The sequence below is a fragment of the Micrasema longulum genome, unplaced genomic scaffold (assembly GCF_059751315.1).
Source record: "Micrasema longulum isolate JH-2025_06_02 unplaced genomic scaffold, ASM5975131v1 h1tg000215l, whole genome shotgun sequence".
Classification (NCBI taxonomy): Eukaryota; Metazoa; Arthropoda; class Insecta; order Trichoptera; family Brachycentridae; genus Micrasema; species Micrasema longulum.
The window spans coordinates 664899-691948 of record NW_028277420.1 but is presented as its reverse complement, the minus strand read 5'-3'; the positions used below and the strand labels follow the sequence as shown (position 1 = coordinate 691948).

At 32.2% G+C, this 27050-nt stretch overlaps 1 protein-coding gene across 2 annotated transcripts in view; it reads right to left on the bottom strand.

Moving 5' to 3' along the window:
• Positions 1 to 26804, bottom strand: part of Spec2 (CDC42 small effector protein Spec2) — a 71113-nt gene extending 44309 nt beyond the window's left edge. Inside the window, exon 1 of one of the 2 annotated variants that reach the window (XM_088243497.1) lies at positions 26432 to 26804. The gene's annotated coding sequence lies outside the window, so the exon portion shown is untranslated. Of the gene's footprint in view, positions 1 to 26356 lie in introns of both variants that reach the window. The other variant, XM_088243498.1, reaches the window with a different exon arrangement.
• Positions 26805 to 27050: the final 246 nt, after the last annotated feature.

The following is a 27050-nucleotide window of genomic DNA, read 5'->3' as shown; positions in this document are numbered from 1 at the left end:
ATCTTTAAAGCGGGGATTTCACTCCAAACTATTCGAACAATGTAAAGTCCTTCAATCGATTCACCAAAAACACACTTCGAAAATTGAAAAAATAAAGATTGACTAAATTTTTTTTATCTGTATTTGAAGCACTCATTTGGTGATTTTCAATCATATTTTCTTCTCTATTGCCTTAGTCTTAGTGGTGGTGGTCGGTGCTATGGCTGCAATATGCAAGCTCCTGACTCCTGACGTCACTGCGACCTGTGAACATCTATTGTGACGGGGATTAAACACTATTTCCTACTCTACCACAGCAATTTAAGAACAGACCTTTAATAAAAACAGATTTAACTGTTTCATAGTCCCTTTACATATTATTTATCTCCAAAAATCTCAAGTTTCAACGGATCCAAAAAACTTACGAAAATGATAGTATATCTTCAACTAGCGGCCAGACAGACGTTGTCCTGCCCGAACGTTGGCTTGCCTGCTATTAGCTTGGAAAAATACTTTTCATTTATAAGTAGGTATCTAGGTACTTGTTTATGATTGAATTTCAAAACTAAAAATTACCAATATTTAAATATTGAATTTAAGTAGGTACCTAATTACTTGTTTATGATTGAATTTCAAAACATAGAATTCTTTTTGCAAATGTCAAACTCGGCTATTTCGTGCACTTTATTCATGAATGCCATTTTCAAAAACGTATTGAATGTCAGTTAATATTATTCTAGCATAATCAAAATTCCAGTAAAAATAAATAAATGGGAAGAAATTATAAGGAATGTAAGGAAAGAATCTGATTGGGATCCATAAAAGCGAATTTTGTTTGTTGATCCAGAAGTGTCGCAATTAAAAAATATTTCTTAAATCTTTTTGATATTTATAATTACCAATGTAGTTTATATAAGATGGTGTTTTATGTTTCTTATACAATAATGTTTTCTTTTTATTTCGGATGTATTAATTTGTATGATATTATGTATTGTCAAAAAAATGTTTTTTCTTATGTACGGTCCCGAATGACTTTCTAATAATTCCTGGGAGTATAATATGTAATTTTTGTATTATATATTTTATTAATAATAAAAAAATAAAAAATAAAATTAAAAAAAACATTCAAAAACAAACTTTTTTTTAATACAAAAAACAACATCCTTCCATTTTTTCGTACATGCATTCTCGTCGAATGCGACCCTGGTAGGTCAATGAAAAAAAGATTTATGCTTCTAACTTTTTTTTTCATAGATTTGATTAAAAATTTTAATATCTGTCAACACGCGCAGCGCAAAGATCTACAATTTGCTTAAAACCGCTCGTAAATCGGTCAAGCCATTCAGGAGGAGTTCAGTGACATCACACGTACAGAAGAATTATATATATTTATAAAGATGAGAAGTTTCAGCCCTACGGAAAATTATGTAGAGCATTAAATTTTACGGCGAAGTTTCATGAAAATGAATGAAAAAAAATAAATAAAAACGAATTACTTTGAACGACGTCACTACTTCATATGTATAAACAGACGATAAGAGAGTTGTGAAAGATTTACGATTAACGGTACGTCAGCGGACCAATCGGCAGAACTGACCGAGAAGAAGTGATGTGAATAAAGAGAAAAAAAAGAATTTATAATACTTTTTTTTAATTGGCTAGGTTAATTGAATTCTATGACTGTTATAAAAGTTATTACAATAAATTATATATTACTAACAGGTTATTACAAATTATTTAACCTAACTAACATTAGTGACTATTTGATTTTAAAATTGTTTAATGTATCGTTAAAGATATCAATATCAGCATTACTTTCTAGATTATTATAAATCGTAACATACGTGATAATGCATTAAAATGTGCCATATTATTATTGAAGGTTGGAAGATAAAATGTTGTGTACGATCTCAATCGCCGAATGGGGACATTCAGAGGTACATTTCACAAACAAAATGTAGAATCAACATTACTATTAATTATTAAATCTTGGTAAGTAGATACAGCGGAGGTAATACGACGACATTAGGCACAAGATCTATACTCGTATGTGGATGGTGACTGGATATTGACAGAGGCTGCGGCCAGCTAATCACATAATACATATTACAAGAAATTAAAGTGCCTGATTTGGCATCGCCACTTTCTCTGGATCTATTCTAGTGTCTAGTCTTTAGTCTAGAAGCAATAAAACTACAGACTCAATAGCCGTAAATAAATACGTAGGACCCATTCTCCCATTCTGTTACAAAACTACTTTCGAGTGTCTCACAAAGCGTTGTAGCCTGCTTTTTTTGCACCAAATATATAAAAATTACAGCCCAAGACACCTAGGCTTGTAAACTACATTTAATTATCTCACTGGGAATCGTAGGTGCTAATTATATTTTTAACGTGTGAAATGTGGGTACCGACAAATTAATTTTTAAATTAATTTTTTTATTTACATACATGTAGTCACTCACTCATTATTTGAGACATAAGTCCCAACTCCATGAGACATAAAGTCCTGTGTTGAGATGGGACGAGCAATTAGTTGACACAGACACATGATTATATCACCACAAATATAGGATCAGAAACACTAAAATTATTTCAAAAAAACATATATAAGAGGTGAAACAGAGTATTAAAAAATAAAGGATAATTACATTGAAATAAAATACATATTTACTGTAAAAATAGTAAACAAAAAAATCCCACAAAGGTACGGCCTTTATCAAGGTATAATTAACTAATGAATTCTATTCTATTTTATTTTAACAATGTTTGCTAAATATTTAATCTAACCTATGAAAGGTTACAAACAAAGTCGTTTATTAATTTATTTTAGTATTTTTTATGGATGCATCACACGGCAACAATAAATGATTTAAAAAATATAAAAATCTATCGCAAAAACGATAACAAAAGTTCCTTATATTAGTAGAATTATTTTAATTAACAGTTTTTTGCATATCACATTTTTAGTATTCATTTTCTTAAACGCATTTTCTTATCTTAAACTTAAACTTTTCTTAAATGCATTAAGTTTCTGGATAAACACCAGAAAGTTTTCTGCGCATTTGTCGATCTGCAAAATGCATTTGATAGAGTTGACAGAGAGAAATTGTGGAAGGTTTTATCAGAGTATGGAGTGAATGGTAACCTGACAAGGGCTATTGCGTTACTGTACAAGGCCAGCACAGCATGTGTGAAGGTGAATGGGTCATTCACATCGTGGTTTAACATTCCTAAAGGAGTCAAACAGGGATGTGTAATGTCACCATAGTTGTTCAACATATACGTCGATAACTGTATGAAAGAACTGAAAGATTTAAGAATGGGAGCAAAAATGAGTGGAATAACTGATAACTGTAAACTGTCTTCTGTGCTTCTTGTTAGCGGCAAAGAAGACCTGCAATTCTTGGTAACAAAGGTCTATGATGTATGCAAGAAAAGCGATTTGCTTATGAATGTTGATAAATCGAATGCGATGGTTTTTGAAAGGGATGAAAATATAACTAAATGTGAGATCAGTGTGAACGGAGATATTCTGAATCAAGTAGAAGAATTTATGTATCTGGGAGGTATGTTTACTAGGGATGGAAAGACTGAGAAAGAAATTAAAAGGAGGGTGAGTGCCGGAAACAGGGTGAACGGTGCACTGAAATCTACTTTGGCAAACAAATGTTTATCGCAAGAGGCAAAACTAGCAGTTGATAGTGGAGTTATAGTGCCAACTTTAATGTATGGGAGCGAAGTATGGAATCGGAAAAATGATGATGAAAGTGTTTAAATGCTTTCGAAATGCGATTCCCCAGGCAAAAGTGTGGTAAAACGATGTATGATAGGTGTACAAATGTCGAGATCCGTGAACTGTGTAAGGCTGAGACATGCACTATGGACAGAATTAAGAAAGGGGTGCTGCGTTGGTTTGGACATGTAGAGCGAATGGACAGGGAAATAACGGCTCAAAAGGATCTACGAAATACAAGGATGCAGAAAACGAAGAAGAGCGAGAAAGACATGGCACGATCAAGTCCATCAGATACTTGAAGATAAACATGTCAAGAGTAAGAATAATCGGCGTGCGTGCATGAGAAGATGCATGAATGTAGAGGAAGCGAGGTCTGTATGCAAAGACAGAGTGATTTGGCGTTCTATCATCTCTGCCTACTCCTACGGGGAAACGGCGTGATGGTTTGTTTGTATTTTTTTTACGTCCCTGTCTTTTTTGCACTTTTACTTGATTTACCTGTACCTTGCTTTATATGTACAAAAAAAATTGCTTAATTACTAATTTTATTTGTTTTCATTTTACACGTGAGTTATACACTGAGTTTGAACAATTTACAATGTTACAAAAGTTAAAAAGAAAGTAACTAAACACATCATATTATTGATATACCTATACATAATAGACAGTGTATTCAATTGAGCGTTCGCGTTCCCGCAAATAAATAAATAATCAAATCTATTAAATACATGAATTAATTTATAGATTATCTTTCTGTTTATTTTTTTATAAATCAATTAACTTGTATTGCTTACACAATATTTCATATTTACATTGAAAATCCACGATACTACGTATTCTACCTTTACATTAAAATTGTAACGTTATTCCGATCATTGAATAGCATCGCATTAATATAGAAATTCGAGGAATAATATGTTGAATTCAAAATTGAACCAACGTCTATTGAAAGCGTCTGTTATTTATGACAGGTGCCAAAATGTCTAAAGCTGATCTGCCACATACGGTTACACAAACCATGATCATGATTACTTAGTGATATTACAAAACTGATTTAGGATACGCGCACTCGATGATGTAAGACCCAAATTATAATAAGATTAATTTCCACAATTGGAAAACGTGAATTGTTAATGGCCTTTTCAATTCTCTATAGAATTTGAGCGAAGTGTGAAAAAATCTATTGGTTCCATAGAAACAGTTATGCGTGGTAAAAAATACTCTTTGGGCCTTACTTGTAAATCGGGTATAAAGTTACGCTGGAGAATAGTGGTAGAATAATGATGGTATAAAAAAAATATTTTTTATAAACCTCGCATAGAGTTAAACTCGATTTAAATCTGGAATTTTATTTTATTTATTTTATTTATTTTATTTTTTATTTATTTTATTTATTTTATTTATTTTATTTATTTTATTTATTTTATTTATTTTATTTATTTTATTTATTTTATTTATTTTATTTATTTTATTTATTTTATTTATTTTATTTATTTTATTTATTTTATTTATTTTATTTATTTTATTTATTTTATTTATTTTATTTATTTTATTTATTTTATTTATTTTATTTATTTTATTTATTTTATTTATTTATTTTATTTATTTTATTTATTTTATTTATTTTATTTATTTTATTTATTTTATTTATTTTATTTATTTTATTTATTTTATTTATTTTATTTATTTTATTTATTTTATTTATTTTATTTATTTTATTTATTTTATTTATTTTATTTATTTTATTTATTTTATTTATTTTATTTATTTTATTTATTTTATTTATTTTATTTATTTTATTTATTTTATTTATTTTATTTATTTTATTTATTTTATTTATTTTATTTATTTTATTTATTTTATTTATTTTATTTATTTTATTTATTTTTTATTTATTTATATATGCGCCCAATGGGCATTTTTATGGACACATTTATACATAGAACATTATTATAACAAAATTAGAAAGACTCAATGGTTCATAGTAGACTTTGTGGGAGTGGAAGCGGGAGAGAGGTGTTTATAATTGAATTTGATTCAGTGATCGTTTGAAAGAAGACAACTTGTTATCAAAGAAATCAAGACTGGTATGTTTGTTGGCAGACCCAAGAATTCTGGGCATAGGGGAATGAAAACCATAGTTAGTTCTATGGTTATCGGTATGAAAGAGTGAGTTTTGTCTGAGGTTTCTAGTTGGGATATTTAATTTTATTGAGCTCAGTAGTTCAGGCGCATCAAAGAGTGAGTTGAGAATTTTAAATAGGACTATAAGGTCGGATTTATTTCGACGGTCTTGAAGAGAAGATATATTCAAGGTAGTTTCTAACTCATTGTACGTATATAGGTCTCTGGATAAACCCAACCTCCAGCCTATCTTTCTTAAAAATCGATGTTGAACTGATTCAATATTCTTGATGTGAACATCATAATATGGAGACCAGATAACAGAGGAATATTCTAGGTGCGGGCGAACTAGGGAACAGAAGAGAGTTTTAGGGGTATTGATATTTTTGAAGTCAGCTGTGCTTCTGTTAATAAATCCAAGAAGTTTTAAGGATAAGCGACCATAGAAACTTATGCCTGCACATTGTGTGGTACAACGCTGGAATAAGCACGCGATCTGTCAAGTCATATTTTTCGGTAATCAAAATGGATAGTTTATCAGATAAGTCCTGTGTAAGTACCTTCTTCAAGTGATTTTTAATAATTTGTTTTAATAATATCTGAAATGTTATAGGTTTGTTTGTATTTTAATAAATTGTGATAAAAAAAGAAACACGAATAAACTAAAGAACTCGTTTTTACCTTCTCCTCTTCTTCCTAATTTTAGTTTATTTTTCTAACTGTTTTCTCCATGTCCTCCATTACACTGTCAGAGTAGTCTCCATTTGACTTTGACGTTTGTTTGTGTTCTTATAAAAGTTACTGCGAGCGTGCACACATCAGTGTTGACTGTTCAAAAAAAATGAAGCATGAAATAACCTGTGAATTGTTATTCCAGGTAATAAATATTTTTATAAGTAAGCTTTTTTATATCGGTTTTAAATAGTTAAATCGGGTTTAGTTATTTCTTCAAATAAACCTGGTAAAACGAAATCTAATAAGAAAGACCCTTTAAGTTTTACTCCGCAGTACTCAAAGTAAAATATGTAAGTGTACAAGGTGTTTTATTTTTATAGATTCATGTTTTGAAAATTATCTTATTTGCTATGTATATAATTAAATCAACGTTCGTTGGTAATTCTAAAGTCTTTTTAAAGCATCGTCTACACGTGTACAATAAAATAGATGAGACAATATCGTCTCGTCCCAGCTCCGTGAAAAGCCTCGACCGCGCGAGACAGTACGAAAATTCGGCCGCAGTTCACACGTCACCGCTGTGAAAGTAAATACACGACGGCGTTTATTACGAGCGAGTTGACGAAAAATACTATTCATTTTAAAAAATTGGTATTGGAATTGTTAAAGAATGAACTAAAAAATAAATACGATTATTTTCTGCTTTCATTTTCGCCATAAAAAATGCGCGGGAGCGACACGCACGCGTCGAGCATATCCCTATTGTCATAAGGTCCTGTAGCTCAATCACAAATAACTATCGACGTGCTTAAAAACATGCAAAGCATTTGAGCGATCACAATGAACAATAATGAACATGCTTAAGTTATCGCAGTCATAAGTCAACGCGTGTATAATCTGTAAGTCAACGCTCGTGTCGGTTTGTTTTTTGTTTTTCTTGTAAATAAATACAGTTCACTGGCGAAAAATCGGCGTTTACTATAAAAAATAATACAATATATTGCATTTGCAAGATAATGAGTATCTCATACAAAAAAGTAACAATTGAATTACAATTACTATAGCGACTGCTATTTTTGGCATTTGACTTGCCAACCGCCGGCTAAATGCAATAAATAGCATAATAAATAAAAATAGCAGTTTTGGAATAATTTCCATATTTACACCGGTGAAATTCAAGTATGTGATTGCACAGCAGGATTATACGTCGCGAAACGTAAATATTTTGACATTAATTATTAGATGTTCACGAATGTTGCATTGTGATCGCGAATACGATAAACAGCCATGGTGAGAAATTGTTATCCCGTCGCTTATTAGCCCGTCGATAGTTATTTGTGATTGAGCTACTGGCCAATGAGTCCACTCGCGGTGGGGGGGGGGGTAATCATCATTCCGCGTAGATAGCCTGCCCGTCTTTTTCTATGACTATGTCTCGGACCCTAAAAATTACTGTTTATACGTGGACAATTATCACGTCCTGGGACAAAAACTAAATTGTATTGTCCACGTGTAAACAGCCTTTAAGTGATGAGTTTTCTTTCTGTCTGTGTCTGTTTAGAGTCTAAACTTTAGACCGAGCTACGTTAGTAGTATTGGTAAATCGTTTGGTTAGTGTTAGTAATAAAAGATAAGAATACTCAACACTGCTAAATTGTAGTAAATTTATTTCAATATATTCAACTACAATCAATGTAGGTACCTATGTATTAGCTATCAAATTTGCGAATGATGGTTTGTTTTTTTATATTTATTTGTTTAATTGTAAAAGTACACATAAATAAAAATTAAGGTAGGTACATAAAAAATAAATACCTCTAATAAAACAAAACCTCACCAAGCCACTTTTAGTGGCTTGTTGATGAAGTTTAGCGGTATAAATATTAATCCTACTTAAAAATAAATATCTTAATATTAAAAATTACAGTCAAAATAAGGCAAAACTGTATCCGCTCAATCAAAAAAATCAAAAAATAATTAGAAAAACTAATATATTATCATGAACAAAAATATACACATATAAATCAAATTTGAACACATTATTTATAGAACGTTAATATAAAAACTCTTGATAAAGAAGCCAATTTATTTTTTTTCTCCATTTTACATAATTATTAAATCTATGGTCAGTATGAATTAAATTTTAAATGTAAGGTACAAAATAATTCAACGTTCTACTGCCATATTTGTTATTAGTTTTAGGGATAAACCATCGTCATAAGTAAACCGAGTGTAGTGACTATGATTTTGATAAATTAAAAAAATATTAGAATCGTACTGCTTTAAAATGATGCAGAAACAGAAAATTCCTCGAACTGTGAGAATTTTGAGTGAATTGTAAAGGATTATTTTCTTATCTCTCTCATTTAATGATAAAAATATTCGGAATTTATCTTTGAGTAACCCCATAATAAAACAAAACTTAATGAATGATAGAATATGGTAATTTTCATGCTGGTAGCTGGTATACGATCATAATATATAATAATCTTCACAATATCTTCGCTCTCCATAATCCGCCTCCCAAGCCAGATGATCACCACAAAGCCATAAACCATAACGGTCCTGTAATCGCAATCATCTTGACATATGGCCAACACATTTATTTGGATATTCAGACCTTGGCTCGCTATAATGTTTTACCTACACGCTTCACCACGTGTGTGTGTGTTGATGGAGCTGCTGATAAATGTATTGTCTTGCTGGAAATATTCAGAGTTCAAAACATCGCGACAAGTGGCTAAATATATTGAAAATAATTTGCATAAACACACAATCCACACATGTCACTTGTCACACCAACACAACGTGTTCGGATCTTTTGTTCGTCAATCTATTGAAATTACAACTGTTTTGTTTCATGGAAGTTCTATGTCTTTTAAGCCAGGGGTGGTATTCTGAATCTTCTCTAGAGTGATTAATTCAAAGATTTTTATTTTTTGCATGCGTTTACACTTTGCTTCATATCTGGCCACACTGATGATTGAACGTCAAATAAATATGAACACGTGAAATCAAACATGATGAATTTATTTTTTAAATTTATTTCAACAGAGAGGGAAAACGTTTTGAGAAGGGAATATGGAAGTCTAGGCATTTACAGGGCTTATGACCTGTCGTTGGCTGGTTTAAGTGGCCACTTTACACACTGTGTAACATTCACCATTCTGCCCATGTTTGAACATCCACATTTCCTCAACTCTTCCATCTGTTGACTTTTGTGAAGTAAAGGAGCTGAAACCTTTATGATGTTGGTGAGATTCATCCGGCTGAACCAAATCACCTACTAGGCAACGCCTGAAAACAATTTTCCAATTTTTATACTTCTTCTTTTACCAGGTAGTAATTCAACAATGTTTGAGTATGTCCAAATGCTTGCAGACTGGCTGGATTTTCTCCTTAGGGAGTTGTTCATATTTAAATTTATTTCAACAGGGAGGGAAAACATTATTGAGAAGGGAATATGGACGTCTAGGCATTTACAGGGCTTATGACCTGTCATTGGCTGGTTTAAGTGGCCGCCTAGACTTCCATATTCCCTTCTCAAAAACGTTTTCCCTCTCTGTTGAAATAAATTTAAATATGAACAACTCCCTAAGGAGAAAATCCAGCCAGTCTGCAAGCATTTGGACATACTCAAACATTGATGATGAATTTCATTTAGAATATTATTGCGACTTTAAGCATTACCCAAAACACTGAATTAATTTGAAATGACTAAACCGTGTTAGTTTTGTTTACGTTTTTTAAACATCATTTGACGTTTAATATTTTATTTAAACACTTAATATACATATACATAAAATCAGTGGTATATAAACATGTTGTTGGTTTATTACTAATTTTATTATAGAACAAAATATTGATAAACATATAATTTTTTTGAAAAGTAAAAATTGACAAAATATCTACACTATACTATGAAGAGAGGAGGTGGTAAAGAGGGAAAGTAAGAGGGAGGAAAAGGAAAAACTTAAATATTCATTTAAAAGTGACATTTCATACGTGATTTGAATGTAAATTCTGACATTAGTGGGTAGATTATTCCATAATTGAGCGGCTACTACTGTGAAAGAGGAGGCAAAAAAAATAGAGCGGTGAATGTTTTTGAAAGGGTTCTCTCGTTACTAGAATGAAGAGTTAGCTCATGCTGTGAGAAAGGTTGGAAGAGCTCTCTCAGATAAACAGGCGAAGTGGGATAATTAAAAATCATCAGTGTGGCCATTATATGAAGCAAAAATGAGTGGCATGTAAAAAATAAATATCCTCCAATTAAACGCTTTCTACCAGGTACAGAAGATTGGAAATATCAACCTAGGTATTGGCTTTGTATTTATCTGCCTCATCAGGTAAGATAGTGTCGAGGTAAGATTTCTTTAAAACTGTTAGTCGCCAAGTTCTGCTTGTTGGTCTGATAATGGCGTTGGTCATCAATGTCTTTATCTCATAATTTTATTATTTGATATAATACTTAATTTTATAAAAATGTGCATAGTTTTAACTCATTGGACACGTTCATCTCCTGATATAAACTTTCGTCGTATTTTAATTATTACAGTACATAATAGAAAACCTCAATCTCAATGAATACCAAATTATTACTTGTACTTAAAAATATCAATGTTTAACGTATCAATATTAAAGACAGTATTATTGAAATACTTTTTATCGTATGTAGAATGTAGCGTCAATATAATTTAACACCAATTTTCCAGAAATCTAATTCATATAGATTTTGAAAAATAACTTCAGTATATAAATACAATAATGTGTAAATATAATTTAAATAACAAACACTGTAGAAAAATTTTAAAAAGTGAACTTCACTTCTGTTAATTTATTTATAAGGCTAAAATTAATTTTTGATAAAACTTTTCCCATGTAATATCGGTATCGCCTTATCTTTCAAATTTAGTTTCGCAAAACCACAAACATTTATAATTATCGATAAGCTTCTCTAGAAATATAAACACTTGTGGTTGATAAAAAACAATTTACCGTACTGAAAATAACAACTGTTTTTAACTGTAATTTTTTTTAATAATGACGGCTTGTTTGTAAAAAACAGAAAACATGTAATGGAAAAATTAGGCTCGCATGCCAACACACTGCTGGGCCGCGATTATGAACGGCTATCTTCATCGGTATATACTGAGACGTTACATAATATTCTCACATCTCACAACATCTTCGAGATTTGCACTGGTTAAAAAGCCCAGAGAGAATAAAATACAAGCTGTGCTGGACAGTATTCAAATCCCTTCATGAAATGGCTCCAAAATACCTATCGGACCTTTGTATTAGGGAAAATATATGTCAAAGAAAATCTACTCTTAGGTCAGCATTTGATTCAGGAAGAGGAAAACTTGTCGAAATCCGGCACTCCCCGAACACTAGATTTGGAGATCGTGCTTTTGCCACCGCCGGCCCCTCTGCCTGGAACCAGTTGTCTTCAAACGTACGAATCATCGACAGTCCCAGTCAGTTCAGATCCCAACTAAAATCCCACTTCTATAGACTATCATACCCTCAATTTTAAACCTGGAAATATAATATATCACTTAAGTTTAGTTAGAATGTAAGTTTAGATATACAATTGTAAAGCGCCCTTGAGGTGATTTTTTTACAAAAATGGCGCTATATGAGTCAGCCAAATATTAATTATTAATTAAAAGCCAATATCGATATTTATGTACAAAAACGTGTATATTTGTATGAAAATTCGAAGTATCTTCGTCGGTAACTGGTAATTTCTACATTCTATTTATCATACAGAAAACTTAATTTTACTTTGTATATAAAATAGATGATAAATTTTAAATTCCCATCATAATCGAGGCCCTGGTTCTTACTGCAGAGGCTCACGCGTTTGGTGTATTTATATTTGTAGGCAATGCTGTAGTCCGGTAAAACGCACGAAAAATTAGGGAATCATACGATTTTGCCATTTTAAAACGAATGTTTTTTTTAAATCGCGAATAATAATAAAATTTAAAAAATGAGATAAAAACAATAATTTTTAAAGATATTTCAATTAAAAAATATACTTAAAAGTTTTTTTTTTTTTATACGCCTCCACTCGTTTGAGTTTATATACTTAAAAGTTTTATATAACTAAAATATAATTATGTACTTTTCAACCGGCAGATTACGCCATTTCAAATTTAGACTAAACTTTGGGGCCTCGATTCTCATATAAAGACTAAGTATTGATCTAAAATTTGTTTCAAAAATTTAAAGATAATAGATTGAAGATAGCGGAAGCAAAATCTTAATTTTTAGTTTTTGAAAAGAAATACAAGCATTTTAAATCACATAAATTTTTGTGACATTTTTCTTTATTTCTACGTAAAATTATGCCTTCGGTAATACTATGCACAACACACGTCTATCGTTTTTGCTCTAACTATAATGCTTTTTTTTCATCTATTGATATATTTAACACGCCCCTAATTTATTTAAAAATAAATTAAGACTCATTCTTTCTAGCTGCGATACGATCCGATCCCGCTTGCTTTTTAATGATGCTCACACTTACACACACCTGAACACTTACTCCCACACAAACACATCTCTACACTTACTCTCATACAAATACACATAAACACACCCTTTTGTTGTACCACAATTTAATATGTATGATTTTTATTTAGAAACTTCGCTGGTCTGTCTTTAAGTCGTATCTTTCTTATGTTACTCGTATTATATCATTGTCGACTGTTTTTTCTGTAAAATAAATAAAATGAATAAATAGTTCTAGAAAAAAAATAGTTATGGAAATATTTTAGTTGAAACCCTTTTTTATAGAAACGTATTCTCATTTTTTTTAAAAGAAGATAATTCTGGTTGTAATATTTAATTTCTAACTATATCTTATTCAGGTTTTTTAACCTTCATGCCGGCCCTTACCAGTCCCAGTAAAATGTAGATATAGAAGATAGCAGGAGTCAACCACAAACAATAATGATTATTGTGACTTGCGTGAGCTGTGATGAAACTGCTTAACAGCTAGTACCTCACACAAACGAGAATACTGAGTGTACCTCGAGGTCAGGATTGTGGTTAAAAGTTGACCGCCATACACATGACGTGTTCTTAATCCTACTACACCATATTTTATATTGTTATGCACCATAGTACTGGTGGATTTTTATAAGCTGGCGCGTGCGCTATACTCACACATACGCATTGTGTAGTATCCGTTAATAAGCCCATGGTATGATATCGCACGGCATACGCATTATGAAAATAATATCTGTCTCTCTCGCGCTCAGACGCGCTTATGAGCTTGACATAGACAACTATTGCTTTATTAGTTGCTAATGATATGGTAATACAATATACACAGGATGCTTCTGCGTTCGTCTGAATTGCGCTGCGATTCTTAATAGTAAATATATAATTATATGTACGAGTATTAAGTTATGGATTAAAAACACTGGTTTATAAATATGTAGGTATTTTCATTTAATCAAATCATGAATTTGTCGATTATGTAGTGATGGCGTTTTCACAAAACTTACACAAAAACATTTTTAATGTATAGAATACTGATATTAAAAATCTTGATGTTTTATTAAATGTTTTTAAAAATCTCCTTTGCATTCGACCGAAAAAAAAACAATTACTTAAGAAAATGTCATAAATTTATTTTTAAACAAGTATGTTTTTATTTGATATTTTGTGTTCATCATAATAATAATTAAAAGAGTGTTATTAAAATGCACAGTACAAATTATATCGAAAAAAATATGTATACACTTTTATTGATAAACAATAAATCTTGTTATTTATATACTTAAAACAATTTACACAACTTCGCATTCCAGTTCTAGGGTAATTGACTATAATGAAAATACATTTTTTCAAATTTAAATTGCCCCTTGTTCTTGGAAGGACTATAATTAGTAAAATGCAACATTTTTAAAAATGATTTGAAAAATATAAAATAAAGAACCAAAGTATTTTAGTAAATTAATATTACATTTTCTTAACCTATTGTACAACCCTCTAATCCAACACCGAATTTAAAAAAAGAAAGCACATTTGGTTAAAATTGAATACAACGTTTTTAAAAATCAACACCTGAACATTTAAAATGCGTTCGTGTGAGTTATCTAAACGCGCCAGCTTAAGTTAAACCATCAGTTGGTAATGAAGGTATAGTAATGTTCATAATACGTAGTAATTTACCTAAAATAACCAAATCGTTCAATCCAATCTTCGTTATCCTCTGTACAAGAAGTGTGTAGCGTGTACGATTGTACTATTTCAAGGCTGCTCAACCTTTTTAACAACCGGCTGAACAGACGATTCAGACATATTTGGCGGGCCAAAGAGTTTTGTATCGATGGGACAGTTTCTATTTTAGTTACGATTAAGACTTTGTTACGTCTCGAAACCGGTAGACAGATAAGTCGGTGAGTGGTTTTATACAAATTTTATTAACATAATATTAAAATGTTGGACCACAAAGTTAATGCTTTGTATAGCCTTAAAAGCAAAACATTACAAAAAACTAACAATTAAATAAAAAATCGTTTCTCTTAATATTTATTTTTATCAATCTTGCTTAAAAAATAACCTTATCCCTAAATTTAATGAGTCAAAATTTGCAAATCTACTATGGTGAAGGTGTGTAATGATAATAGCATGTTGGTGTGGGGTTGTTGTCCTGACGAAGAGACGGGTTACGTCTCGAAACCGGTAGACAGATAAGTCGGTGAGTGGTTTTATACAAATTGTATTAACATAATATTAACCGGATATCCTTCACAGCTCTCACATCATCAGTTAGTTTATATGAACCAGTGACGTCAATCAAAGTAGCGCATTTGTATTATTTTTTGAAAATTATTTTTATCGTACATTTTCAAGAAACTTTGCAGTAAAATTTAATGCTCTTATTTTTACCGAGCACCAAAAAATATTTTTTGTATCCACTTTCCCGTAGGGCTGAAGTTCCTCATTGATGAAATTAATGTGATTTCTGACGTTGCGTTAGTTGCAATAATTTTTTTATGCTAGGCATTAAGTCAGATGTTGACAGCAACAAGTCACAAATATGTTGCTTTGTTGGTAATGAGCAATATTTTTTTTTTAATTATTCACAAACACATGTTAATCCGAAACTACTTAAGAACCGCAAGGCCAGGTAAGTGTTGACTTTTGTGAAGTAAAAGAGCTGAAACCTTTATCACGTGAGTGATAAAGGTTTCAGCTCTTCGCAATATTAACTCGCAATATTAATATTAAAAATCGCAATATTACTCGGTGACTTCAAGTATGCGCGCGGCGAAAGTGTGTCTAAGTGGGGGAATTATTGGACACAGTCCGATGTATTCAAATATGATTCTACGCTCCGTCTGGGCTAGTCTTAATTGTATGATATAGATAGATAGATATAGATTACTTGTTTTGCTTGTCAAAGTCGACGTGATATGACGTGACAATACTTGCTCCCTACGCTGGTCATTCCTTTTCTTTGGGGACGACTTTTTAGCTCGGATGTGTTTGGAGTGTTACCTATATATATTATATCTCAATGGCCTATTAGGAGAAAATCGCTATTAAATTTCTTTAACATCAATTTTTCGTAGTGCAACTGGCCTAAGATGACTCGGGTATTTTATTTTCGAATAATTTGTAAAATTCTTGCGGCGATATTATAACCTAACTGTAAGGTATTCGCCAATTAGTTTCAACTTTAATACTTCCTGCTAACCTGTAACATAATATCTACATGGGACCTAATGCACACCTAGAGCACGGGGTATAGAGATTAACTCGTTCGACTCGGCACACAGGTTCGTATCCCCGTTAGAGAGATTAAAGGATCGGATAAGCAATGTTTCCTGCAAATAGAAATAAATCTTGTTCCGTATTCTGTATTAAACCTGTTTGGAATTAAGATTACACCGTGTAAATATTATTAGGCATCTGCTATACAAGATACAGGTTTAGGTCGCAATAACCATGTTGGGTAAATAATTGTTACCGGGTCGTGTAATGTTATTATAAGCGCAAATATGAACCTGGTTCCAAGTTAAAACGTAGCGGTAATGAATGATATTTTTAATAAATTTCATTAGGATGTGAAATTTATTTACAGCGAATGTGAGACTTTACTATCAAAAACCTATCCCTGACTATTTTCTTAGAGAAAAGGATATAGGTACGTGCGATCTTATGATTTTAAAATTTTTAAAAAGAAACAAGTTTTTTTTATATTTTTATTAAATTGAAAAACATATTATGCATAATTTTATATAAAATTCCCAAGGAGTTTTTAAAATTGTTGTTATAAGATTGTGAAGTAAGCTCTATCAATTTATTATTCCTATGTGAGAGATGCCGGCTCTAATGTCATAACAGCAGAAACAAGCAGAAAGATATTTAAAATAAATAAATAAACATTCGATTCTTTATAATGTTTTCAATGAGGGAATTAATTGGTTTTTTTATTTATTTTATTTATTGATTTTAGTATAGACTACAAAACTAAGCTTTTTTTTTCATTACGTGAGCTTCGGTGAGTTGTTTTAATAGAGTCTTTTCACGTTTTTTAAAAAATTATTTTTGTTTTTAAATAAACAAAAAATTACGATTATAACTAATATTTCTTTCGTGCGACCCCAGATAGATTTTCTAGAAAGGTTTTAAATATGCACATTTAGAATTACCCGAAAACGAGAGGTTTCGCGCCCTGTAGGAAAAGCGGCACTTATGAAGTTTTGCCGCCAAACTTATACGCAATGTTCATTAGAAACGCAGTCGGCAGTCATAACGCGTGACGTCAAAATGACGTGATGCCAACTGCGGGGCGTTTTGTATGTGTTCATTTTTAAATTCGAAAATTATAAATAAAAACATGTTTTGAATATATTCATAGTTATATCATTAGAATCGTAAAAATCCGCTCCAAATATAAATAAATTTTTTGACGTTATTCCTGGCTTGGGAATATACCCTTTCTTCCCGGAAACCGTGAATCTATCATCGGTTGATTTAGAAGAACTTATGACGTCATTTAAAGTAGTTAGGTTTTATTATTTTTTTCATATGTTTAAGAGAAACTTCGCCGTACAACATCAAATGCTCTACTTTCTACCGCGTATAAGAAATCCAATTTCCCGTAGCACTAAACTTCTTCGTTGTATTGGTGTATTTACAGATGAAGCCATTACTACCTACACCAACTAAAGCCACTATACTGCTTCATCTTTCAGTATTATTTCATCAACCAATGGAATTAAAAAGAACACTCTTCAACATAAATATATTAGGCAAGGCGATATATATTCTGTCGCTGCACATTGGAGCAGCAAGGTCTGAAGTCCGGACCCGATAAGTGAGTAAGTAATCCATAAAGACATTCATATATTTCACCTTTAGCACTGTAAAAAAGATTTGCAATAAAAACTATATCTACAACAGAAGCTTCGTTTTATGTTCGTGGAAAAGAACTCTGAATGTGTAATGTGTTCGTTATCTTATATCTTATCAGTTCTTGTACTCCTATTTATGAAGTTTGCTCAAACTTAAATTATCACACAGAGTTACAAATATTTCTGCACTACAGTTTTGATAAATTAGGTTTTTATTCCGCCGTAGAAAAAGATGGTTACACTTTACTTTGCTTTCGAGATATAATCATACTCAACCTGATTAAATACAACTTCATTAAGTAAGGAAGGTTTTAGATTATCTATGTATATACATATTTTAACCAAAAACATTTAAAGAACTCACACGAGAGGTAGTATCTTACATGGTCAAGTTAGTGCGGGACATTGGTAAAATAAACCAAAGTAGGACGCAAAATGCCGAACACTCTTCTAGTGGAACGGAAGGCCTATCGATGACTGTCAACAGGCCGGCTTCTTCTGAAGAGTTTTAAGTGGTTTACAAGAGCAAATGCTGAGAAGTTCCTGATTGGCTCACTATAGAATATCCTTCCTGATCCCATCACCAAAAGAGAAAGTAGAAGCTTCTTAAATGCAAAAAAAAAACACTTTACACATGGTCATATTTCTTATATACACCTAAATCATAAAGGTCAGGATGTATAAGACATGCGTTCGATCCACCATGACCTGACGGGATGGAAGTGTGAGCAGGCACCGACTGGTCGAAAAGCCTTCTGAAAGTAGCAGAAATGAGAACCCTGCGCTCCATCGCAGGCAGAACTCTTAGAGATGAAACAATGAGGTCTGCCTGCGGCGTTAAAGATATAGTGAGGTGTGGAAGAAGCAGAAGGCGCTTTTGGACGGACCATGTGGGCCGCATGGAAGATACGAGGCTTGCGAAAATCATTAAGTCTGAAAACCCCCGTAGCAAAAGACTACCAGCAAGGCCGCCAAAAAGATGGAAGGTCAGCTGGATGTCATCATCCCAGGACGGGCTATGGTCACAAACAGATCATACGACCTAACCAAGAGATAATAGGGTATTTTCACATTTTAAAAATTCTTGTTATTTTTAAATAAGCAAAAAATTACAATGGGAACGGATTTTTTTTTTCGTGCGACTTCGGATAAATTTTTAAAAAGGTTTAAAATATACATAATTTGAATTACCCGAAAACGAGACGCTACTCACGATACGCTCCCTGCAGGACAAAAGGCACGTATGACGTTTTGGCGCCAAACTTGTACGCAACGTTTATTTGAAGCACAGTCGACGGGCATAACGCGTGACGTCAAAATGACGTCATCCAACTGCGGCGATTTTGTATTTTGAATATGCTCATGCCGGGTTTGAAAACCCTAGAATCATAAAACAAAAACTTTTTTGGAACACATTAAGAGTTATATCATTAGAATCGTAAAAATCCGCTCTAAATATGTATTATATGTATTACGTTATTCCCGACTTGTAAAAATACCCTATGGTTTGATCGTGGTAAAATTTCAACAAACACATTTTCTAGTGTGTTATTAAATAACTGCTCTCATTCGTTGCGTACAATTTTTGTAAGTAAATGATAAAAGGCAGTTTTAAATGGCAGTTGAAAATGTGGATATTTTAACATATCATGGTATATGTACATACGCTTCACTAAAATAATAGCATATGGCGGATTTATAGGTCAAACTTACCCCGTAGGTGCGGAGGTCAAGAGATCCCTATTACCTAGATTCGTGCGAGGGGGTGCTCTACTTTTAACAAACTGATTGGACTGTAGAATCGCGTGGGGGGGTAAGTACTATTGCCATGTTGCCAAGCAAGAATGCCAAGCCGACCACCTTTACTCAAAATAAGATAATATTTTCCTTCGTCGCGTTTGCAATTTTAGTTTAACAGGTAAACCAGAGATAGAAAAAAAATATTTGTCGATTTGGTTGCATTCAAAAGTACCGAATTTTAGTAGAAGGATGGCGAGAGTAAAAACAAGTTGGACCCTCGCCTCGCGTCGTTGAAGAAAAAAGTCTGAGTTTGCATTTTGTAAAACAATTTATTGATAGCGTGTATTTAATAAATAAACGTATAATCACAAATGCAGTATTAACAATAGCAGGTAATAAGTGACCATAGATAGAGTGCTTTTGTGTGCCGCCATAAGATAATTATCATCTTCGTTTAAAGGTCAATTTGCAAAAATATTATCGATGAATTTGGATTCATTCGGTTCAAATTTGATTTGATATCTAGTAATACGTTTGATATCTTCTCGTAACCGGGCAGAATAGGAACTACAGCTCTGCGTGGAATAGAACCAGAAACCTGGATAAGCCTCGTCAATTTCTTGATATCAGATTGAGATTAGTCCATCTGGTGGCCTACTGTGCCTGAGATTTTTTTCAAAGTTGATACCTACTAATTGTTTTAGTTTTCAAAGTCAAGTTTAAGTTAGTTTATTTTATTTGTTTTATTTTAATTTATTAGTTAATTCAACAAAGATAGATACTAGAAAACATACAATTTAAAAGTATTCCATTTAAATTATTTATTGACAATTCTACATCATTAAAAGTATTCGTTGATAAAATTTTACACCAGATAGATTTATTTTTATTATTTCCATTTGTAAATACTCACTACAAACTACAAACCTTAAAATATATTTTTTTCACTTAAATTTTAATTTTTAAACATCTTTCATTTATGTTTTCTTTTTCCTTCTCTTTTTTTATACTTTCATAATTAACCTTACATTTAATTGCTTTTTAATATGGAAACTTCACTGGTCCATTAGAATTAAGTCCAATTGTGTAAAATATTAAACTTTGTAACTGTACTGTATGTTTCATGAATAAAAGAAAATAAAAAAAATAAAAAAAAATATTTAGATATAATACATATTTATATTTTTTTTTATACAGGATACAATGCAATAACAAATAAGTTGTACGTGTGTACTTATTAAAAAAGATTTATTCCGAAGAGATTATTCGCAAAAGCTGAGAGAGTATCATGAAAAATTAAAATTTTATTATTTCGGCAGTATATATTATATTCCCGACACATGCGGGCTATAAGTGTGTGGTATGTAGCATTACTTGAAAACAAAGGCAGTTAAAATATTTCCCGATCTCTGAGTGTTCTCAATCACGCATTTATTTGTATTTTATTTAGGAGGTTAGTATCTATTTTATAGTTTAATATTTTATACAGAAATTTAAATCGAAAAAAACGCGGCGTTTTATCAGAGAATCGTAATGAAAAAGAGTTAGAAGTTAATTAAAACAATTAAAACTTTTACTTAAAAAATACCAAAATCAAAAAAAAAAACAAAATACGACGTAGTATTGTACTAGCCAACGACAGGACGTAAGCCATGTAAATAACTAGACTTCCACATTCTCTTCTTAAAAAGGTTCTGTACCTTTGTCGTTATAACTTTCCAGAATACTTTTCGTTTCTTTTTGTCTTTACTAGCAAAATACAATTCATAATTTGTTAAATCATCAGATTAAGTTCTCAGGTAGTAAAGTTTATCCTTGATATTAAAAACAAAAAACAAATTCGTAATACGAATAAAGAAATGGGTGCCAATACTGCCAATATGACTTAATCAGATACCACACTTACAACACACCTACGCAGAGAAAGTAAATTGTGAAAAAATAATGGCGTAGGCTGCAAAGATGCGGATTCGTGGATTTTCCAGTTCTATTTTTTAGATATTTTTATTAATTCATTTGTATGAGGAAACAAATGTCAAAAAAAAAACGTCTCCTCAACTCTATGAGGCCAAGAGCCCTGTGTTGAGTTGGGATAGGGTCAAAGCACCAATGAATGACTGTTTAAGGTTTAGCTTGTAGTGAAATCCACATTAAAGGTATACATTTCATTATTTAAGCGTGCAAAATAAAAGAAAATATTAAAAAACACATTAAGTACTTTGACTATTTTACAATTATAATTAATATTACTCTAAAAAATAGCAGAATCGCCAGTGAATGACCACTACTACCCCAGTAAAAATAATACTCAGATTTAGTTACATCATAACATTATAAAACACCCTAACACATTAGAATATGGATATATTCAAAGAATTGCATAAAAAATAGCATCAAATAAAACACTTACCACACCTTTCCTTATAAAAACACTATCAATCTCAGAACAATAACGGGAAGACGCACTATTACATTTTGACAACTTACAGTTCAAAACTGATAGATTTGTTTCTTACCAAAAGATGTGTCCGCCTACCGCTTTTGTCAAAGTTTCTAATGTTAAAAGTTTTTTTGACTGGACACATGTAGCAATTCTTATTATATTGTGTTTTATTAACCAATGGTCATTTACTGGGGGGTGGTCATTTACTGGTGCTTTGACCCTACAACATATTAGAAAATGGAAGCATGCACATTATTAAAAAATATTACAATTATAAATATTACATAAACATAACTTTCAATAAACATCGCGCTTGGTTCGCAAACATACTCGTACGTAGATGTTATAAAAAGTGTTAGAACAACCTTTCTGAATTCACAACTTAAGGTCGAAATTCTGTGACAAATATTTCAAAAGTAGTGAAGGACCTTTTTGTGGAGGGAAATCATCCTCTGTGTGGTTCTCCTCACTGTTGAGGGCCGCGACCATCCTCCTATGAAGACCAATCTTCAACATGTTGTGTCATGTCATGTCTCTATCGGCAATATGTCCTAAAAACTGTATGACACACATTAAGCAGATGGAGGTGTCATCTACGTTCAGCTCTTTTTATTGTTTTTTTATTATTATTTATTATTTTTCCTTCTCGCGGTTACATGAAAGAATGGTGATCAGTCTTACGCTTCAGGTGCCAGTCCAGAAACAATAAAATATTGCAGTTTAAAAAACCTTTGAAATCAATATTTCACGTCTATCCTGCCGGGAATCAAACCCAGAAACTCAAGAATGGCAGGTAAACACGTAAACAACTACAAAAGAGGCGGACTTATTTCCACTAGATTTACTTATTTAATATTTACACCTGAGAGCAGCCATTGAGTCTCGTCCTGGTTCTATTTCACACATAGAACTGTATTCTTTATCCGCCTGGACACATAGAGATACGCTTATTATCATATAATAATCAGTACGTTAGGAAATGCGTAGAAACTGCGTTTGTGATTATTTTTCCCTCCAAACTTAATTTTGTACAATAACAGGCCACCCAAGTTCTCTGTAGGCAATAAATAATCTGAAATGATTTTAACTCCATCAGAGTGCGTGACTCCGCAATATTTGGCTGAATATTTTCCATTAGTTTCCCCTTTGTAATATTGTATTGGAACCAGAAGTAGGTGGGGTTTTAAATACATTCTTTCAGGACATTACACGGAGCTTTTTACTTCATCACCTCTGAAAGGTTAACGGCACCCTAATATAACAGCTACTCGAGAAAATTATTAAGGTGTTTTCACCTGGGCCTTAAATACGAGTATGATGGGACGATAAAGACGTTCTAAATTCTCTCTGGCGATTACGAAGATACACTACCGACCCCCCACATTAAAGTTTTGGAAAGGTACATCGATATGAAACAAGGGGAAGCATACGTCACGGTACACATACCTACGCACTGAAATAACATAGCTTCAGGATGACGTCATAGTTGAAGATAAAAGTCTCCCGACCGACTACTAAGATGTACTACCGATCCCCCCCCCCATCAAGTTTTGATGTAAGTACATCGGTTTATACCGAAGGTTCTAGGACCCCTCGATACGTTTATCAACGCATAAAAAATGTCAAAAATTTTGTTCCACCGAGCATTTTTTCCTTTAATTACGATTTATATAAATTTGCTATCGTTTTGAGGTTGGCACTTTTTTTCTAAAAAGCCTATTCAAAATATAAGAGGGAAATAAGTCTCAGTTTCCGAAACGAGTGGCTAGATGCGGAAAATAATGTCGCTAGATTTTTAATTTAATAAATAAAATTTAAAATCCCCAGATAAATCACTCTAGAAAATAGAGGGGGTAGAGAATATTCAGAATACCACCCCTGGATCTCAAACATAGTAGGTAAACTCGCCAACAGCTACTCTGCGAAACAGACGTATCTCCACTCAATTTTCTTTTTCAGGATTTTCACTTAAAAGAAGCCAAGTCAAAAGGACTCTGCGGGGTTCTGATTCTATTTTACACACAGGACTGTATTCTTCACCCTTCTGTACACAAACAAGTAAGGAAATAACTTGTCTATCTATTATTCTTTACTATAAATGGCAACTTTAAAAAAGAACCGGGAGTGCGGCTAGGAATAGCAGGCGCCACATTTAATAGTATGAAGGCTGTTTGGAGATCAGATATTTACTCGGTGAAAACCAAATGCCGCCTATAAAACGCCTGCATAACACCTACTCTCTTCTACGGATGCGAATCGTGGCACCTCACTAGCCCAAAGCAGCAAAATTCTGAGTTTTGAGAACAGGTGTCTCAGAAGAATCTCGGGTGTGCGGTGGTTTGACTTTGTGAGGAATTAAGTAATAAGAGAACGGACGCAGCAAACTCCGGTGACAACTGTCATCAAGCGGAGGCGATACGATTGTCTTGGCCATGTGCTGCGGATGCCTCCTGAGAGCCCTAACCACGCTTGCCTACTTTACAAGGCATCAAGTTCTCGACGTCCTGGAGTCCACTGCTGACTATTCGTCGGCAGTTCGTGTCAGAACTACGGGACGCGAACCTGACTTGGGAGGATGCACAGGAGCTGACAGCTGACAGAGATGCTTGGAGGATCTTTGTGGACAGTATATGCACCAACTAGGGAGCGGATATGGAATAATAAATAATAATAATAATCTATTATACGCCAGTTGCAAAGCCCGTATTTTATGATTTTACATAAAATATAAATAATTTAAGGATACGCGTACCGTGAAAGTATGAAATGCATGAACATATTTATTTACTAGATAAAGATTTGAGTCGTCACTTCGTAACAAATGATTCTAGTTATAAAATTTTTGCATTAATTAATTAATTTCATGAAATTAGAATTCTCATCAGACAAGCGGATAAACAAAAAAGGAAACATAAAGGTCTCTACCCCGCCATACTGCAATGGCATTAACATACTATTTGTACCGCCATACATAAGCAGGTTATAATTTTTAATTATAATTCCTCATCCGGTTGCATGAAATTTATGCGTATTTTAACTCCTACATTTTAATTTCCAAAAAACATAATAACACAAATATTTAATAACATTTAGTAAAATATTTGACCACAAAGTCAATGCTTTAAATATTAATAGTAAACATAATTAATACAACCTTCGGTCAAACCTGCCTGTTCGAGGACTACTGTGGCTTTGCATCATTTTGGAACAATTTCATAGTAATACATTCAAGTTTCCTCTCAAACATAACCATAATACACGCTTCACGTCTAATGATGGCTTGGTGTACCAAAAGTATGTAATAAATATGTAAATAGAACTCTCAAATATTTAGTACCTAGAATTTTTAATTTATTACCAAAAGAACTTAAATTTAACTCACATTGTAACAAGAGCAAAATAAGAAAGTGGCTACTCGATCAAGAGTTTATAAATGAATAGTAGCTTAGGTGTAAATGTTTTATTTTTTCATATATTTTCTTGTATTTAAAAAATAAATTTATATATTATTATTTGTATAAACATGTTTATTCTGATCATTCCGGCTGTTAATTTTTATATGTTATTCATTGTTTTTATAAATGTAAATAATATTATTAAGTCAGTATAAATATAATCTTCACCAACAAGCTACAAAAAGTGGCTTGATGGGATTTTAGTTTTGGTAAAAAAATAACAAGTGAAATTTTTTTTCAATTGTACAAATGTATAATTATGCTATTAAATAAATAAAAAATAAAAAAATACAAAAAAAAAGAGGATCGGCCTACTACTTGGTTAAAGTGTACAATCTACTTCCATTATCCATAAGGACAATTAGTAAGTACTCACAGTATAAAATTGCTATTAAGAAATGGATAGTGGAGTTGGGTTGCACACGGATTGATGAGTGGATCAAGCCAAATAGGTAAAATGTCTGTACTGTTTATGAAATTTTGGTCGATATAAATTGGTTATTTTTTTAATGATTATTTTAGTTTATATTGTTTATTATGTTAATGATAATTAGGTTCATTAGATTAATTACGCTTTTTTATTATTATTTTTATGATAACTTAGTTAAATAACTAATTTAAGGCATGTTTTACATTTTGTTAAATGTTTCCCTCGGCACGGGGACGGGACACAACAGTGAGGGAACAATATTTTGTATAAAAAAAGAATACAAACAATGTAAAAGTATAAATAAATAAATAATAATATACGAAAACAAAAAAACAGAAAGTGGTCACCAAATTACGTAAATTCCCAATGACAACAACTACTTACCGACAAATTATTATTTCACCAAACCGGTTTATGTATCCAGATTAAAACAAACAAAACAAAATTAAAATAACTTACACTCGTTTATTAAAATGTTCCGAAACTTAAAATCATAGTTTACGTTTTTAAATATAAAGTTTACTGAGCGGAAATCACAGAACAGTCAAATAGATAACTTAAAATTTTTATTTTAAAAATGTTCGAAAATAATAAACAACACACAAAAATTCCAGAAGCAGGTACCTTGGCACAGTACCTACTTAATTTAAATAGATTGTTATTTTTCTTTTCTCAGTCTTCGAACCTCCGAGCTTTCCGTTCGTCGAGGTGATTCGCGATTTTATGAATCTGTATCGTCGGCGCAATGCGCGCGCACTTTCTATACGGTACGCGGTTGGCGGGCGCGGGCGACCTCCCACTGCTATTGGCGGACGTGAACTGAGAATGCGAGAATGGCGGAGAACTGAGGAAAAGAGGGAACCGGAGAGCATGGGGGAACGAACGAAGCGGAAAGTGCTCGCAAAACGGCTGTCAGCGGTTAACCAAACATGCTTTTTGCCTAATCCTCTCAAACTGCGGGAAAAATTTTAATAGATTAATAAATTTATTTGATATTTTTCAATGTGTTTACTGAGGTAAAAAAGCTATGTAGATGCTTAATACATGAAGACAATAATTAAGTACTGTCGCCATAATT